The sequence below is a fragment of the Salvelinus fontinalis genome, unplaced genomic scaffold, assembly GCF_029448725.1.
Source record: "Salvelinus fontinalis isolate EN_2023a unplaced genomic scaffold, ASM2944872v1 scaffold_0246, whole genome shotgun sequence".
NCBI lineage: Eukaryota > Metazoa > Chordata > Actinopteri > Salmoniformes > Salmonidae > Salvelinus > Salvelinus fontinalis.
Window position 1 is genome coordinate 122383 of NW_026600455.1, and position 18486 is coordinate 140868.

The 18486-nt window shown below is 40.9% G+C and overlaps 1 long non-coding RNA gene across 1 annotated transcript; it reads left to right on the plus strand.

The window, feature by feature from the left end:
- Nucleotides 1–1471: 1471 nt before the first annotated feature.
- On the plus strand, nt 1472–17440 carry LOC129844893 (uncharacterized). Its single transcript, XR_008758026.1, has 2 exons — nt 1472–1644; nt 11810–17440. It is a non-coding gene; the product is annotated as an uncharacterized LOC129844893 (long non-coding RNA).
- The last annotated feature ends 1046 nt before the right edge of the window (nt 17441–18486 follow it).

Sequence of the window (18486 nt, forward strand, 5' to 3'; positions counted from 1 at the left end):
ATAAAAGAGGAGGAAGACGTTTTGGAAGTGAAAAGGGAGGAGGCTCAAGATCAGATTACAAACAGTGAGTACTGTCTTAAAAACAGGGGCACTATGAAGTTCTTGAAATAATGTATTGTTTTAACGGGGCATTCTAAATCAAATCAAATGTATTTATATAGCCCTTCGTACATCAGCTGATATCTCAAAGTGCTGTACAGAAACCCAGCCTAAAACCCCAAACAGCAAGCAATGCAGGTGTAGAAGCACGGTGACTAGGAAAAACTCCCTAGAAAGGCCAAAACCTAGGAAGAAACCTAGAGAGGAACCAGGCTATGAGGGGTGGCCAGTCCTCTTCTGGCTGTGCCGTGTGGAGATTATAACAGAACATGGCCAAGATGTTCAAATGTTCATAAATGACCAGCATGGTCAAATAATAATAATCACAGTAGTTGTCAGGGTGCAGCACCTCAGGAGTAAATGTCAGTTGGCTTTTCATAGCCGATCATTAAGAGTATCTCTACCGCTCCTGCTGTCTCTAGAGAGTTGAAAACAGCAGGTCTGGGACAGGTAGCACGTCCGGTGAACAGGTCAGGGTTCCATAGCCGCAGGCAGAACAGTTGAAACTGGAGCAGCAGCACGGCCAGGTGGACTGGGGACAGCAAGGAGTCATCATGTCAGGTCGTCCTGAGGCATGGTCCTAGGGCTCCGGTCCTCCGAGAGAGAGAAAGAAAGAGATAATTAGAGAGCAGCATAAATACTGGAGGCTGAGAATGGAGGGGTTAGGAGACACTGTGGCCCCATCCGATGATACCCCCGGACAGGGCCAAACAGGAAGGATATAACCCCAAACACTTTGCCAAGGCACAGCCCCCACACCACTAGAGGGATATCTTCAACCACCAACTTACCATCCTGAGACAAGGCCGAGTATAGCCCACAAAGATCTCCGCCACGGCACAACCCAGGGGGCGGCGCCAACCCAGACACGTCAGTGACTCAACCCATCTCAAGTGACGCACCCCTCCTAGGGACGGCATGAAAGAGCACCAGTAAGCCAGTGACTTAGCCCCTGTATTAGGGTTAGAGGCAGAGAATCCCAGTGGAGAGAATTGGAATTGACCCGATACATTTGCAACACAAACAATATTTGACAAAATCATGATGAAGAAGGCCATTTTAGACATATTCATGCCTCTTGATTGTAATAGATGGTCATAAGTTTACGTCTGTTTGCTGTTCTCGTTCACACAGGAGAGAGACGTGACTATCGTGGATCCTTTGGGGAGCCTCAACAACATCCTGATATTGACGAGGCAGAGAAGAGTCTCTCCAGATCAGAACACCAGATGGTACAGCTTGGTCTGGTCTAGCATACAGTTTGCTCTATCGGGGCCTGGGCTGGGTTTCTGTAAAGCACTTTATGACAACAATGACATCAGCATCCATAATGATATGTGTCTGTGTCCCCTCTTTATGGTTACCAGGACAACGCTAGCACTTCCTCCCTCCCGGAGTCCCCGTGTCATGCCTCTCCCGGTAGCACCGTACTGCTGGGTATGAAGAGGTTGTCTGTGCTGCTGGTGGACTGCAGGAAAACAACGGGGCTGAGTGGAACTGTGAGAGGAGGAGAAGAGAAGAAAGGATCAGATTTGACACATCAAAGTAAGTGCTGAAGTTTAGTTTGAACAAATACAATAGATCTGCCCACTGGTATCTGTTACCAGGACAACCAGCAGAGTTCTGTTTGTTGACAGGAAGATAGACTGGTATCTGTTACCAGGACAACCAGCAGAGTTCTGTTAGTTGACAGGAAGATAGTCTGGTGGATATGGATGTTATGAATATCATAACACTGAAAAAGGATTCTGCCAATGAAAAGAGAGAAACCAATAGACCATATAAAACCTTAATGAAAGTTAGATTTAGAGAGAAAGTTTCAAGATAATCTAATGTAAGGTGCTTGTTTTACAAAAACCTTTCCTTAAAACATGGATGTTACTTTGCCTGTCCGTCAACCCCCCCTATCTTTACAAGACTGTTGAACAGGCAAACTAAACTCCAGACACTGTTAATTAATTAACTAATATTGGAGGAAAGCTGTGATCAGGCTGCCCACTCAAGAGAAAGCTTCAAACTGTAACCAGTGCTGGCAACCTTGTTCAGGTTATCAGTCAACCTACCAGGGTAGTTACAAACAGTAGAGGAATGAAATCATCATGTTTTGATCATATCTTTACTAATGCTGCAGAAATGTGTCTGAAAGCAGTATCCATATCCATCAGATGTAGGGATCACAATATAGTAGCCATGTCTAGGAAAACCACAGTTCCAAAGGCTGGGCCTAATATTGTGTAAAAGAGGTCATACAATAAGTTTTGTGGTGATTCCTATGTTGTTGATGTAAATAATATTTGTTGGTCCGTGGTGTGTAATGATGAGCAACCAGACGCTGCCCTTGACACATTTGAAAATGCTTATCCCAGTTACTAATAAGCATGCACCCATTAAGAATATTACTGTAAACACTGTTAAATCCACGTGGATTGATAAGGAATTAAAAAATGTTATGATGGTATGATGAAGAGGCTAAAGAGATGGCAAATAGGTCTGGCTGTATAACTGATTGGCAAACGTATTGCAAATTGAGAAATCATGTGACTAAATAAAAAGAAGAAGAAACTACACTATGAAACAGATAAATGACATGAAGAATGATAGCAAAAAAAAATGGAGCATCTTCAATTAAATTTTGGGCAAAAAAATTAACAATGACATGTCACCGTTGTCTGACAACGTGGATGGAAAATTGAGGATAATAGCGGCCGATATTGCCACTCCTATTTGCCTTGTCTTTAATGTAAGCCTACTAGAAAGTGTGTACCCTCAGGCCTGGAGGGAAGCTAAAGTCATTCCACTAACCAAGAATAGTAAAGCTCGTGTTACACAATACGTGCATGTTTTGTTTGATTAAATTCATATTTATATAAAAAAATCTGAGTTTACATTGAGGCGACTAGATTCACTAGTTGCAAAAACATCAAGTGACTTTGCATAGCCACATCGTTTCAACAGAAATACTCATCATAAATAGATGATAATACAAGTTATACACATGGAATTATAGATATACCTCTCCTTAATGCAACCACTGTGTCAGATTTAAAAAAAACTTTACGGAAAAGAAACCCACGCTATAATCTGAGACGGCGCTCAAAAGTAAAACACCAGAGCCGCAAAGATGGCGTCAAAATAAACAAGAAAATATATGATAAATATTCCCTTACCTTTGATGATCTACATCAGAAAGCACACCAGGAATCCCAGGTCCGCAATAAATGTTTGTTTTGTTTGAAAAAATCCGTTATTTATGTCCAAATACCTTCTTTTGTTAGCGTGTCTGGTTTACATATCCAAACACATCCAAACACATTTCAAACTAAGTACACAATCAATCATTAGGATGTTTTTAACGTATAGCTTCAATAAAGTTCCAACCGGAGTATTCTTTCTTGTCTTCGTGAGGAATGAGGAAAAAGCATGATCAGAAAATGGCTGCTTGATGGACACCTGACTGATTCTGCTCTCATTCTCTCCCATAACATCATAGAAGTCTCATTATAATTTATATTGATGGTTGACATCTAGTGGAACCCATAGGCAGTGCAAACTCATATCTCAAGGGAATTTCTTTAGGGACTCTGGTGAATACATACAAGCTCAGATTTCTGACTTCCTGTTTTGATTTCAACTCAGGATTTTGCCTGCCAATATGAGTTCTGTTAATCTCACAGACATAATTCAAACAGTTTTAGAAACTTTAGAGTGTTTTCTATCCAAAACTAATAATAATATGCAAATATTAGCAACTATGACTGAGGAGCAGGCCGTTTGATATGTGCACCTTTCATCCAAGCTACTCAATACTGCCCCTTCAGCCATAAGAAGTTAAAGAAGGACTGTAGCATCTAATGATGAAACATTATGGAGTCTTAAAACTTCTTATGGCTAGTGGAACCCCTCGACAACATTCCGCTGAAAAGGCAGAGCGCTAAATTCAAAAATATTTTTTAGAAATATGTAACTTTGATGCATTCACAAGTGCAATACACCAAATTAACGCTTAACTTCTTGTTAATCTACCCATCGTGTCCGATTTCAAAAAATCTTTACAACGAAAGCACACCATATAATTATGTTAGGTCAGAGCCTAGTCACAAAAACACACACAGCCATTTTCCAGCCAAAGAGAGGAGTCACAAAAAGCAGAAATATAGATTCAATTAAATTTATCACTAACCTTTGATGACACTTATAGGACTTCATGTTACACAATACATGTATCTTTTGTTCGATAAAGTGCATATTTATATCCAAAAATCTCAGTTTACATTGGCGCTTTATGGTCAGTAATGTTGTGCATCGAAAACATCCTGCAAATTTTCAGAGGCACATCAATTTACAGAAATACTCATAATAAACTTAGAAAAGTTGATACAAGTATTATGCACAGAATTATAGATATACCTCTCCTTAATGCAACCGCTGTGTCAGATTTCAAAAAAGCTTTACGGAAAAAGCAAACCATGCAATAATCCGAGTACGGCGCTCAGACACAAGCCATGCAGATACCCGCCATGTTGTTGAGTCAGAAATAGCGTTTTAAATATTCACTTACCTGTGATGATCTTCATCAGAATGCACTCCCAGGAATCCTAGTTCAACAATAAATGTTTGTTTTGTCCGATAAAGTCCAACATTTATGTCCAAATACCTCCTTTTGTTAGCGCGTTTGGTAAACAAATCCAAACTCACGAGGCGCGGGCAAGTCCATGCGAAAGTTCCGATGAAAAGTTCAAAAATGTATATTAAAGTTCGTAGAAAAATGTCAAACGATGTATAGAATCAATCTTTAGGATGTTTTTAACATAAATCTTCAATAATGTTCCAACCAGAGAATTTCTTTGTCTTTAGAATTGCAATGGGACGCAGGTTGCGCTCACGTGTAGGCGCGTGATCAGCTCATGCCACTCTGGCAGACCTCTGGTTGAAACAGCTCTCATTCCCCCCTCCTTCACAGTAGAAGCCTCAAACAATGTTCTAAGACTGTTGACATCTAGTGGAAGCCTTAGGAAGTGCAATATGACCCCATAGACACTGTACATTCGATAGGCAATGAGTTGAAAACTACAAACCTCAGATTTCCCACTTCCTGGTTGGATTTTTCTCAGGTTTTCGCCTGCCATTTGAGTTCTGTTATACTCACAGACATAATTCAAACAGTTTTAGAAACGTCAGAGTGTTTTCTATCCAATATTACTAATAATATGCATATATTAGCTTCTGGGCCTGAGTAGCAGGAAGTTTGCTCTGGGCACGCTTTTCATCCGAACGTGAAAATGCCGCCCCTTATCCCAAACAGGTTAAGTACTGCAGTGCATCTCCTCCTCATGGACTGCACCAGATATGACAGTACTTGCTGTGAGATGTTACCCCTCTCTTCTACTAAGGCACCTGCAAGTTCCCGGACATTTCTGGGGGGAATGGCCCTAGCTCTCACCCTCCGATCCAACAGGTCCCAGACGTGCGCAATGGGATTGAGATCCGGGCTCTTCGCTGGCCATGGCAGAACACTAACATTCCTGTCTTGCAGGAAATCATGCACCGATGGAGCACTATGGCTGGTGGCATTGTCATGCTGGAGGGTCATGTCAGGATGAGCCTGCAGGAAGGGTACCACATGAGGGAGGAGGATGTCTTCTCTGTAACGCAAACCGTTGAGATTGCCTGCAATGACAACAAGCTCAGTCTGATGATGCTGTGACACACCGCCCCAGACCATGACGGCCCCTCCACCTACAAATCGATCCCGCTCCAAAGTGCAGGCCTCGGTGTAACGCTCATTCCTTCAACGATAAACGCGAATCCGACGATAACCGTGAATCCGACCATCACCCCTAGAGACAGAACGGCAACTTGTTAGTGAAAAGCACTTTTTGCCAGTCCTGTCTGGTCCAATGACGGTGGGTTTGTGCCCAGAGGCGACGTTGTTGCCGGTGATGTCTGGTGAGGACCTGCCTTTCAACAGGCCTACAAGCCCTTAGTCCATCCAGCCTCTCTCATTCAATTGCGGACAGTCTGAGCTAGAGGTCGACCGATTAATCGGAATGGCCGATTAATTAGGGCCGATTTCAAGTTTTCATAATCGGAAATCGTTATTTTTGGGCTCCGATTTGCCCAATTATTTTTTTTTGCTACCTTTAATTAACTAGGCAAGTCAGTTAAGAACACATTCTTATTTTCAATGATGGCCTAGGAACGGTGAGTTAACTGCCTTGTTCAGGAGCAGAACGACAGATTTTCACCTTGTCAGCCCGGGGTTTCCAATCTTGCAACATTACAGTTAACTAGTCCAACGCAATAACGACCTGCCTCTATCTCGTTCCACTCCACAAGGAGACTACCTGTTACGCAAATGCAGTAAGCCAAGGTAAGTTGCTAGCTAGCATTAAACTTATCTTATAAAAAACAAAAACAATCAATCATAACCACAAGCATACAAGTATCTACGTTTCTGACTGAACGGTGGTAGGCAGAAGCAGGCGCGTAAACATTCATTCAAAAAGCACTTTCGTGCGTTTTGCCAGCTGCTCTTTGTTGTGCGTCAAGCATTGCACTGTTTATGACTTCAAGCCTATCAACTCCCGAGATTAGGCTGGTGTAACCGAAGAGAAATGGCTAGCTAGTTAGCGCGTGCTAATAGCGTTTCAAACGTCACTCGCTCTGAGCCTTCTAGTAGTTGTTCCCCTTGCTCTGCATGGGTAGCGCTGCTTCGATGGTGGCTGTTGTCGTTGTGTTGCTGGTTCGAGCCCAGGGAGGAGCGAGGAGAGGGGCGGAAGCTATACTGTTACACTTGCAATACTAAAGTGCCTATAAGAACATCCAATAGTCAAAGGTTAATGAAATACAAATGGTATAGAGGGAAATAGTCCTATAATTCCTATAATAACTACAACCTAAAACTTCTTACCTGGGAATATTGAAGACTCATGTTAAAAGGAACCACCAGCTTTCATATGATCTCATGTTCTGAGCAAGGAACTGAAACGTTAGTTTTCTTACATAGCACATATTGCACTTTTACTTTCTTCTCCAACACTTTGTTTTAGCATAATTTAAACCAAATTGAACACGTTTCATTATTTATTGATGTATTATATTAAGTTAAAATAAGTGTTCATTCAGTATTGTTGTAATTTTCATTATTACAAATAAAATTAAAATAAATCGGCCGATTAATCGGTATCGGCTTTTTTTGGTCCTCCAATAATTGGTATGGGCGTTGAAAAATCATAATCGGTCGACCTCTAGTCTGAGCACCAATGTAGGGATTGTGCGTTCCTGGTGTAACTTGGGCAGCAGACGATACGCTGTTTATTGCAATTTATTGCAACATTGAAATTTATTGCCCTGGCCACATCTGCAGTTCTCATGCCTCCTTGCAGCATGCCTAAGGCACGCTCACGCAGATGAGCAGGGACCCTGGGCATCTTTCTTTTGGTGTTTTTCAGAGTCGGTAGAAAGGCCTCTTTAGAGTCCTAAGTTTTCATAACTGTAACCTTATTAAAGCATCAGACTCCATAGTAATTCATCATTAGAAGCTACAGGCCTTCTTTAAGACTCCATGTTTCATCATTAGATGCTACAGTCCTCCTTTAATGCAGCTGGTGGCCACACCAGATACTGACTGTTACTTTTGATTTTGACCCCCCCACTTTGTTCAGGGACACATTATTCAATTTCAGTTAGTCACATGTCTGTGGAACTTGTTCAGTTTATGTCTGTTATTGAATCTTGTTATGTTCCAACAAATATTTACACATGTTAAGTTTGCTGAAAATTAAAGCAGTTGACAGTGAGAGGACGTTTCTTTTTTTTTGCTGAGTTTAGATTGGCGGGGGGGGGGAAACAATTGAATCAATTTTAGAATAATGCTGAAATGTAACAAAATTTGGAAAAGGTGATGGGGTCTGAAAACTTAAAACCTCTCTGGGATATGTGGGACGCTAGCCTCCCACCTGGCCAAAAGCCAGTAAAAATGCAGTGTTCCAAATTCAACTAAAATACTATAAATATCAAACTTTCATTAAATCACACATGCAATATACCAAATTAAAGCTACACTTGTTGTGAATCCAGCCAACATGTCAGATTTCAAATGGGCTTTTCTGCGAAAGCAAACAATGCTATTATCTGAAGATAGCACCATAGTAAACAAAGAGAGAGAAGCATATTTCAACCCTGCAGGCGCGACACAAAACGCATAAATAAAAATATAATTCATGCCTTACCTTTGACGAGCTTCTTTTGTTGGCACTCCAATATGTCCCATAAACATCACAAATGGTCCTTTAGTTCGATTAATTCCGTCGATATATATATCCAAATGTCCATTTATTTGGCGCGTTTGATCCAGAAAAACACCGGTTCCAACTTGCGCAACGTGACTACAAAGTATCTCAAAAGTTACCTGTAAACTTTGCCAAAACATTTCAAACTACTTTTGTAATACAACTTTTGGTATTTTTTTACGTAAATAATTGATAAAATTGAAGACGGGAGGATCTGTGTTCAATACGGGAGGAAAACAAACTGTAGCTAGCTTTCTGGTCACGCGCCTCTATCTAACAGTACACTTCAAGTTACCCTCGTTCTGGATGGCCGTACTTCTTCATTACACAAAGGGAAAACCTCAACCAATTTCTAAAGACTGTTGACATCCAGTGGAAGCGGTAGGAACTGTCCCTTAGAAATCTGGATTCAATGAAAAATAATTGAAAAGAGAGTGACCTCAAAAAAAACAAAATCTGAATGGTTTGTCCTCTGGGTTTCGCCTGCTAAATAAGTTCTGTTATACTCACAGACATGATTCAAACAGTTTTAGAAACTTCAGAGTGTTTTCCATCCAAATCTACTAATAATATGCACATCTTCTCTTCTGAGGATGAGTAGCTGGCAGTTGAATTTGGATATGCTTTTCATCCAAACGTGAAAATGCTGACCCCTATCCTAGAGAAGTTTTTAACGAATGCACTGTGTGTGTGTATACTGAACCAAAATATAAACAAACATTTACAGTTTATATGAGTCAGTGATTTTAAATAAATAAATGAGGCCCTAATCTATGGACTTTACATAACTGGGCAGGGGCGCAGCCATTGGTGGGCCCTGGAGGGCATACGCCCACCCATTGCGGAGCCAGGCCCAGCCAATCAGAATTAGTTTTTCCCCACAAAAGGGCTTCATTACAAAGAGAAATAAACTCGGGTGGCTGGTCTCAGACGATGTGGAGCTCCTGGGCTGGCGTTGTTACATGTGTTCTGTGGTTGTGAGGCCAGTTGGATGTACTGCCAATTTCTCTAAAATGACATTGGAGGTGGCTTCTGGTAGAGAATTTAACATTCAATTATCTGGTAACAGCTCCAGTGGATATTCCTGCAGTCAGCATGCCAATTGCACGCTCCCTTAAAACTTGAGACATCTGTGGCATTGTGTTGTGTGACCGAACTGCACATTTTAGAGGCCTTTTATTCTCCCCAGCACAAGGTGCACCTGTGTAATGATCATGCTGTTTAATCAGCTTGATATGCCACACCTGTCAGGTGGATGGATTATCTTGGCAAAGAATAGATGTTAACTAACAGGGATGTAAACAATTCTGCAATCTTTTTTCAGCTCATGAAACATCCAACACTTTACATGTTGCGTTAAGTAATTTTGTTTATTGTAGTTACTCTCAGTTTTAGGAACATCTTCCCAAATATTTCACTTTATTTTTTACTTTACCCAAAATATGACATCAGCAATAGTCAAAATGTTGAAAATCTGTGAACGTCTAAATAAGAAATTGGGCCATTTAAACAGCAGGCGTCGAACCCTTTCAACAACGGGGAGATTTTACTGATGTGCTTTGTGTCTTCGACGTAAAACAAGTTTTGGACTTCCACTTAAAATTACTTATTTACTTATTTTATGTTTAAGTTTTGAGAATGACACAAATATGAATTTTCACAAAGTCTGCTGCCTCAGTTTGTATGATAGCAATTTGCATATACTCCAGAATGTTATGAAGAGTAATCAGATGAATTGCAATGAATTGCCAAGTCCCTCTTTGCCATGCAAATGAACTGAATCCCCCCAAAAACTGTAAGCTTCAAAAGGAGGGTGGTGCTTGGAATCATTGTTTTTCCTCTGTCACCCATGGTTACCTGCAAGGAAACACGAGTTGTCATCATTGCTTTGCACAAAAAGGGCTTCACAGGCAAAGATATTGCTGCCAGTAAGATTGCACCTAAATCGACCATTTATCGGATCAAGAACTTCAAGGAGAGCGGTGCAATTGTTGTGAAGAAGGCTTCAGGGCACCCAATAAAGTCCAGCAAGCGCCAGGACTGTCTCTTAAAGTTGATTCAGCTGCGGGATTGGGGCACCACCAGTACAGAACTTGCTCAGGAATGGCAGCAGGCAGGTGTGAGTGCATCTGCATGCACAGTGAGGCAAAGACTTTTGGAGGATGGCCTGGTGTCAGGAAGGGCAGCAAAGAAGCCCTTTCTCTCCAGGAAAAACATCAGGGACAGACTGATATTCTGCAAAAGGTACAGGGATTGGACTGCTGAGGACTGGGGTAAAGTCATTTTCTCTGATGAATCCCCTTTCCGATTGTTTGGGGCATCCGTAAAAAAGCCATTTTCTCTGATGAATCCCCTTTCCGATTGTTTGGGGCATCCGTAAAAAAGCTTGTCCGGAGAAGACAAGGTGAGCGCTACCATCAGTCCTGTGTCATGCCAACAGTAAAGCATCCTGAGACCATTCATGTGTGGGGTTGCTTCTCAGCCAAGGGTGTGGGCTCACTCACAATGTTGCCTAAGAACACAGCCATGAATAAAGAATGGTACCAATACATCCTCTGAGAGCAACTTCTCCCAACCATCCAGGAACAGTTTGGTGACGAATAATGCCTTTTCCAGCATGATGAAGCACCTTGCCATAAGGGAAAAGTGATAAGTGGCTCGGGGAACAAAACATCAATATTTTGGGTCCATGGCCAGGAATCTCCCCAGACCTTAATCTCATTGAGAACTTGTGGTCAATCCTCAAGAGGCGGGTGGACAAACAAAACCCCACAAATTCTGACAAACTCCAAGCATTGATTATGCAAGAATGGGCTGCCATCAGTCAGGATGTGGCCCAGAAGTTAATTGACAGAGTGCCAGGGCGGATTGCAGAGGTCTTGAAAAAGAAGGGTCAACACTGCAAATATTGGCTCTTTGCATCAACTTCATGTCATTGCCAATAAAAGCCTTTGACACTTATGAAATGCTTGTAATTATACTTCAGCATTCCATAGTAACATCTGACAAAAATATCTAAAGACACTGAAGCAGCAAACTTTATGGAAACTAATATTTGTGTCATTCTCAAAACTTTTGGCCACGACTGTAGGTCGCATTCTGTATCATACAGCTATGAAAGTTATATATTTAGAACCACCTGCTCGATTGGAATCCAGCGACGCCTGTGTCTTAAGTGTCTAAGAACGGTTTAGTTTTTTGTGTTCTGACTTGTAAAACAGAATGAATAAGTAATGTAAACATTATCAGTAATCACCAGGATACTCTACAACATTTGTTTTAAAATCACACCAAGATTGTTAAAACTAGCCTTAGGTTATTGAGGGATCTTATTAGGATTTACCCTCGTAGCAAGGCCGTTTTATCATGTGGAGGTTTCATTCAGGTCTCTATTTTAAAAAACACATTGTCTTTGGCAGGAGAAAGACCAGACTCAGAGGAACCAGAGCCAGGGACTTCCAAACCAGCAAGACGACACCAGTGCTCCCACTGTGGAAAGGCTTGTAACCACTTATGGGAGCTGAAACAACATGAGAGAATACACACAGGGGAGAAGCCCTACCACTGTTCCGAGTGTGGAAAGAATTTTAGCCATAAAGGAAACCTGAACCAACATGAGAGAATACACACAGGGGAGAAGCCTTACCACTGCTTCCAGTGTGGAAAGAAGTTTAACCTGTTAGGGTCCCTGAAACGACATGAGCGATTACACACAGGGGAGAAGCCATACCACTGTTCCCAGTGTGGAAAGGGTTGTAACCTCTTGTGGGAGCTTAAACAACATGAGAGAATACACACAGGGGAGAAGCCTTACCACTGCTCGCATTGTGGAAAGAGTTTTAACCTCTACAGAGTACCTAACCCGGATCCGGGAGCACCCCCCACACCCCCCACACTGATTAGCATCGCTAGCATAGCGTCACAATTAAATAGTAGCATCTAAATATCATTAAATCACAAGTCCAAGACACCCAATGAAAGACACAGATCTTGTGAATAAAACCACCATTTCAGATTTTTTAAATGTTTTACAGGGAAGACACAATATGTAAATCTATTAGCTAAACACGTTAGCAAAATGACACCATTTTCTTACTCCAACAGTTTCTTACTCCATCAGGTGCTATCACCAATTCGGCTAAACTAAGATATTGATAGCCACTAACCAACAAAAAAATTCTTAAGATGACAGTCTGATAACATATTTATGGTATAGCATAGTTTTTTTTTTTTAAATGTGCATTTTTCAGGTATAAATCACAGTTCTACATTGCAGCTGCAATCTGATATAGTGCTGATGCAGCTAGAACAATTACAGAGACCAACGTTATATAACTAATTACTTGTCTTAAAACATTTCAGAAAAAATACACAGCGTACAGACATTGAAAGCCCAACATCTGGTGAATCCAAACAATATTTCAGATTTTTTAAATGTTTTATAGCGAAAACAAAATGTAGCGCTAATTAGCATAACCAGGCCAGCCAGAACCAGCTGGACGCGCGCGACCAGTTCACATGCACGACAGATATATGAAATAACATCGTAAATTGGGTCTTACTATTGCTGGTCTTTCATCAGAATGTTGATCAAGGTGTCCTTAGTCCTGATGAGTCGTTCAATCCATTCACAATGGCAACCTCCCCTCTTCATTTAGCCTGGGTACTGGTCGACTAGCACGGCTCTGTCCAAAGTTAAAAAACTCAAAGAACGGAACACGGCAAAACTCCCGAAAAAATTCTAATAATCTGATTAAACTATATTGAAAAAACATACATTACGGTGATATGGTCACATGTTTCAAACAAACTTCGACACGGAGATAGTTTTCATCCATAACGTCAGCATAACAAAAGTCAATGGCTTCTCTAAACGCGCATCTCAGGAAACCGGAAGTTGTCGGTCACGCTAAAGAAATAGGTCTTATTTCACGTCAGTACAAGATAAACAAAACATTTCTCCTCTGACGTCTTCCAGACACCCAGAGGAAGAAGAAGGAAGTGTGATTCGGGTCATAGGTCGCGTGACCATATATAGGCAGAGCTTTGAAGCGAGCATACACATCTTGCAATTTTCTTCTGGCTCAGGGAAAGTGCTGTGAAATGACCTGTGTTTGACTCAGAGACTCAATTGGAACGGTTTTAGAAACCATAGCTTGTTTTCTATCCAATGCTATATGGTTATATGCATATAGTAACAGCAATAATTGAAAAAGAGGCAGTTTAATCTGTAGAGGCAATTATGCTAATGCGAAACAGCACCCCCTGTATTCTCAAGAAGTTAACCAGAAAGGACACATGAAAGCTCATGAGAGAATACACACAGGGGAGAAGCCTTACCAGTGCTCCCAGTGTGGAAAGAGTTTTAACCAGTTAGGGGCCGTGAAACAACATGAGAGAATACACACAGGGGAGAAGCCTTACCAGTGCTCCCAGTGTGGAAAGAGTTTTAACAAGTTAAGGAACCTGAAAGTTCATGAGATAATACACACAGGGGAGAAGACTTACCAGTGCTCCCATTGTGGCAAGTGTTTTAACCAGTTAGGGGCCGTGAAACAACATGAGAGAATACACACAGGGGAGAAGCCTTACCACTGCTCCCAGTGTGGAAAGTGTTTCAACTGGTCAGGCGATCTGAGAAAACATGAGAGATTACACACAGGGGAGAAGCCTAACACTGCTCCCATTGTGGAAGGAGTTTTAACCAGAAAAGCACCCTGAACCAACATGAGATAATACACAAAGGGGAGAAGCCTTACCATTCCTCCCAGGGTGCAAAGCTTTTGCCCATTTAGGAAGCCTGAAAGAACACATGAGACTGCACACAGAGGAGAAGGCTTACAAAAGCTCAGACTGCGGGAAAACATATTACTCATCATAGTCACTAAAACGTCATAAGAGAATCTACACAGGAGAGAGAAATTACTTCTCTTAGCGTGTATATTGATATTTCACATCTCATTGACTTAAAATTCATCAGAGAACATACACAGTGCTCCCGTTAACTGATATTGTTGACTGATAATGTGTTTACCTGTTTTTACCATATGAAATTGCTTCTTCCAATTATTGATAAACATGAACCTGTTAAGAAACTGACTGTTAGGTATGTTAGGGCTCCATGGATTGATGAGGAGTTTAATAACTGTATGTTTGAAAGAGATAGGGCAAAAGGAGTGGCTAATAAGTCTGGATGCACATCTGTACTGCAAATTGAGAAATTATGTGACCAAACTCAACAAAAAGAATAAACTTTATTATGAAGCCAAGATAAATGATATAAAGAATGATAGGAAAAAAACTTGGGGGAAAAAACAAAATGAAAGAAAAGCAGTGCAAGTATTGAATTTTGTCAAGTTAGTGTGGGAGAGGTGGATAAATTGTTATCGATCAATAATGACAAACCTGGCATTGACAACAGATGGAAAGCTACTGAGGACAGTAGCTGACTCTATAGCCTCTCCTATCTGTCATATTTTTAATCTGAGCCTGAAGGAAAGTCTTTGTCCTCAGGCCTGGAGGGAAGCCAAAGTAATTCCACTACCCAGGAGTGGTAAAGCGGCCTTTACTGGTTCTAACAGCAGACCTATAAGCTTGCTGCCAGCTCTTAGCAAACTGTTGGAAAAAAATGTGTTTCACCAAATAAAATGCTATTTCTCTGTAAACAAATTAACAACAAACTTTCAGCATGCTTATAGAGAAGGACACTCAACATGTACTGACTGACACAAATGACTGATGATTGGTTGAGAGAAATTGATAACAAGAAGATTGTGGGAGCTGTACTGTTAGATTTCAGTGCAGCCTTTGATATTATTGACCAAAACCTGTTGTTGAAAAAACGTATATGCTATGGCTTTTCAACCTATCTAACATAACTCAAAGGGTTTTTAATGGAAGCTTCTTTAATGTCAAACATGTAAAGTACCGCAGGGCAGCTCTCTAGGTCCTCTACTCTTTTCTATTTTTACCAATGGCCTGCCACTGGCATTAAACAAAGCATGTGTGTCCATGTATGCTGATGATTCAACCATATACGCATCAGCAACCACAGCTAATGATGTCACTGAAACACTTAACAAAGATTTGCAGTCTGTTTTGGAATGGGTGGCCAGTAATAAACTGGTCCTGAACATCTCTAAAACTAAGAGCATTGTATTTGGTACAAATCATTCCTTAAGTTATAGACCTCCGCTGAATCTGGTAATGAATTGTGTGGCTGTTGAACAAGTTGAGGAGACTAAATTACTTGGCATTACCTTAGATTGTAAACTGTCATGGTCAAAACATATAGATTCAGTGGTTGTAAAGATGGGGAGAGGTCTAGCCTCAAAGAGATGGTCTGCTTTTTTGACATCACACTCCAAAAGCAAGTTCTGCAGGCTCTAGTTTTGTCTAATCTTGATTATTGTCCAGTCGTGTGGTCCAGTGCTGCAAGGAAAGACCTAGTAAAGCTGCAACTGGCCCAGAACAGAGCGGCACGTTTTGCTCTTAATTGTAATCAGAAGACTGATATAAATACTATGAATGCCAGTCTCTCTTGGCTAAGAGTTGAGGAGAGACAGACTTGAATTGAAACAGACTTGAAAATTACATTACATTAATTAATTACATTCATTACAGACTTGAAAGACAGACTTGAAACCATGAATTGAATATGGAGTTTGAATATAGAGTAGGTCAGATTCCTTCTGTTTTAAATGGTCCTTTTTTAAACTCTGATACTGTGTGTTTATCTGTGTGTCATTCCTCCAGCACTACAGATAATCAAGTGTTATTTGGATGTGATGCATTTGTTCCGTTGTTTACATTTGCAATGTTGGCCCACTGATGATTTAATGAAATGAAAATGTTCACAGACTCTGTAATGCAAAATGTTAATTGTATGTGTCCACGTATCTGAGTATGTGACTTGTGGTGGATGAATCAGAATTAGTTGGGTAACATAGATAATTAAGATGTCTTATCTGCTAATATGCTGATGTGATATACTTGTTATTAGAATGTATCCCTTCGGACTCTGGTGATGGCAGTTGCACTTCTTCCCTCAGCTGGGGCTCAGTCATCTGGGAACCAGAGAGGGGAGAGGTCAGGCTTGTCTTTCACATGTCCCTGGTGCTATGCAGAATATCAGGAAGGGAAGAGGACAGGAGGGAACATTGTCTTCATATGTAAATGTATCTGTTAAACTTTGTGAAGGGATGGTGTGAGTAATGGGGAACCAATTACTGGTTTCCACAATGTCTGTGCGCAAGTCACTCCCTCCTTTGGCATTGGGGGGAGGTGTATGGCAGTGTCTGGAACCATTGTATGTCCTCTCTGATGTTGCACTTATCCTGGGATAGTGTATGACCTAGAGGCTCACTCCCCTCTGTGAGCTTGTCCAGGAGTGGGGTCAAGAAGGGGTTTTACTTGAGATGGGAGTATCTAGAGTTGACAATTGAGTTATGCCATTGGATGAGTTGGTGTTTTTGTGCTATGAAGTACCAGGAACGAGATTAGAATCTCGTTTTAGGGACCAAACTGAATGATAATTTATAGCGAATGCTATCTGGCTACGGGATACTCCTTTCTCATTATAAAGTCTCACTTTGTGAACTGTTCCTAATATCTGTGGTTTGTTATGTCGACTAGGGGGTGGATCTTTGCTATAAAAGATCTCAGTAGCCATTGTGTTGCCACTCTCAACGGTTCATTAGAAATAGTGAATTGTTGAAAGTCATTGCAAAGATCTTATTATTAAAGATGTAGTTTAAGTATAACTCTGATTGGTGTGTGAACTTTGCCTCTCCTCATTTGGTAATACAGAAATTAACCACCACAGACTAACCTTGTGAAACTGTCCTATAATAATCTCCTGTTCCTGGGAGTATCATCCTGTGTTGCAAACCAGCTGCACCTGTGTCCTTGTATGAATAAAGTCCCGCCCAGGAACAGGAAACTATAAAGATATGTGCTCATCACCCAATGCTTCAGGAATTCAGACTGTATACACTGTGCTGTGTAACTGTTATTCTCTCTGAGCTCAGAAATAAAGAATCTTGGTTTGACTTGGACTCCAGCAGATCCTTATTTTATAATATCCACCACAACTCTCCCACGGATTGCTGTTTATCATTGTCTCAATGAAGACTTCTTTGTTTTACTTTCCTGGGGTCATTTACAAGCCTCCCACTGGTTGAATAAACTTTGTTTCCACGTCATTTCAACAAAACAAATCCATGTGATGATGTTTGATTAATGTGAAAAACTGATTGGATTTTGAAAAAGCCATGAACATCAGGTATTTTAAATTTTTCACGAACTGGCAACCTAAATCCAATGGCAGGTGACATTTTGTGTTGATTTCATGTTGAATTCACTTTAGTGGACGACTCAAAGAAATGTAAATAGAAACTAGATGTTGAGCTGACGTCTGTGCCCAGTGGGCTGGTTTGAATAAGTAGCAGGTGTTGGATTAATATCCACTTTCGTTGCTAAGTCCATGCAATTTGCGCCAGATTTCCATTTGAATATTCTCAAATCTGCAGAAAACAATATACACATTTTCCCATCAGAAATGTTTGCATCAAACAGACTTATTGCGGATAAAAGGCTTTGCGTTATGACGTAGTGCACAAGAAGAATAACGTTTGCTGTTAAATTCCCATGTACCGAATGAAAAATACAAGTTAAATTGGTTTCCATCACATTTTCAACTCCCCTGATGGTTTTAAAACTTGTGTAAAATAGAAAACGTGCTCTTGTCCCGTGCACTGTAGTCAGCAGCTCACATATACAGTGCTGGTAGGCTACCTACATGATGAGATTATTATGGATGAAAGAGATATTATTTTATTTGTCAAATGGCAGCCAAGCATCAATCATCATGTCACCAGAATAAGACCCTCAAAATGTATTGGAAAGGAGCATCAAGCTCATCACATGCAGTTTCACCACCCTGTGAAGTTCATAACTTATTTTGTCTGTAGCCTAATAAACTGCATGGTTTCCCAAGTCGTAGAAGGAGGACCACACAACATATCATCACGTGACTCCAAGTTAAAACAGATGTGATGCTTAGTATATAAATATTTGTGGATAAATGAGTTTCCAC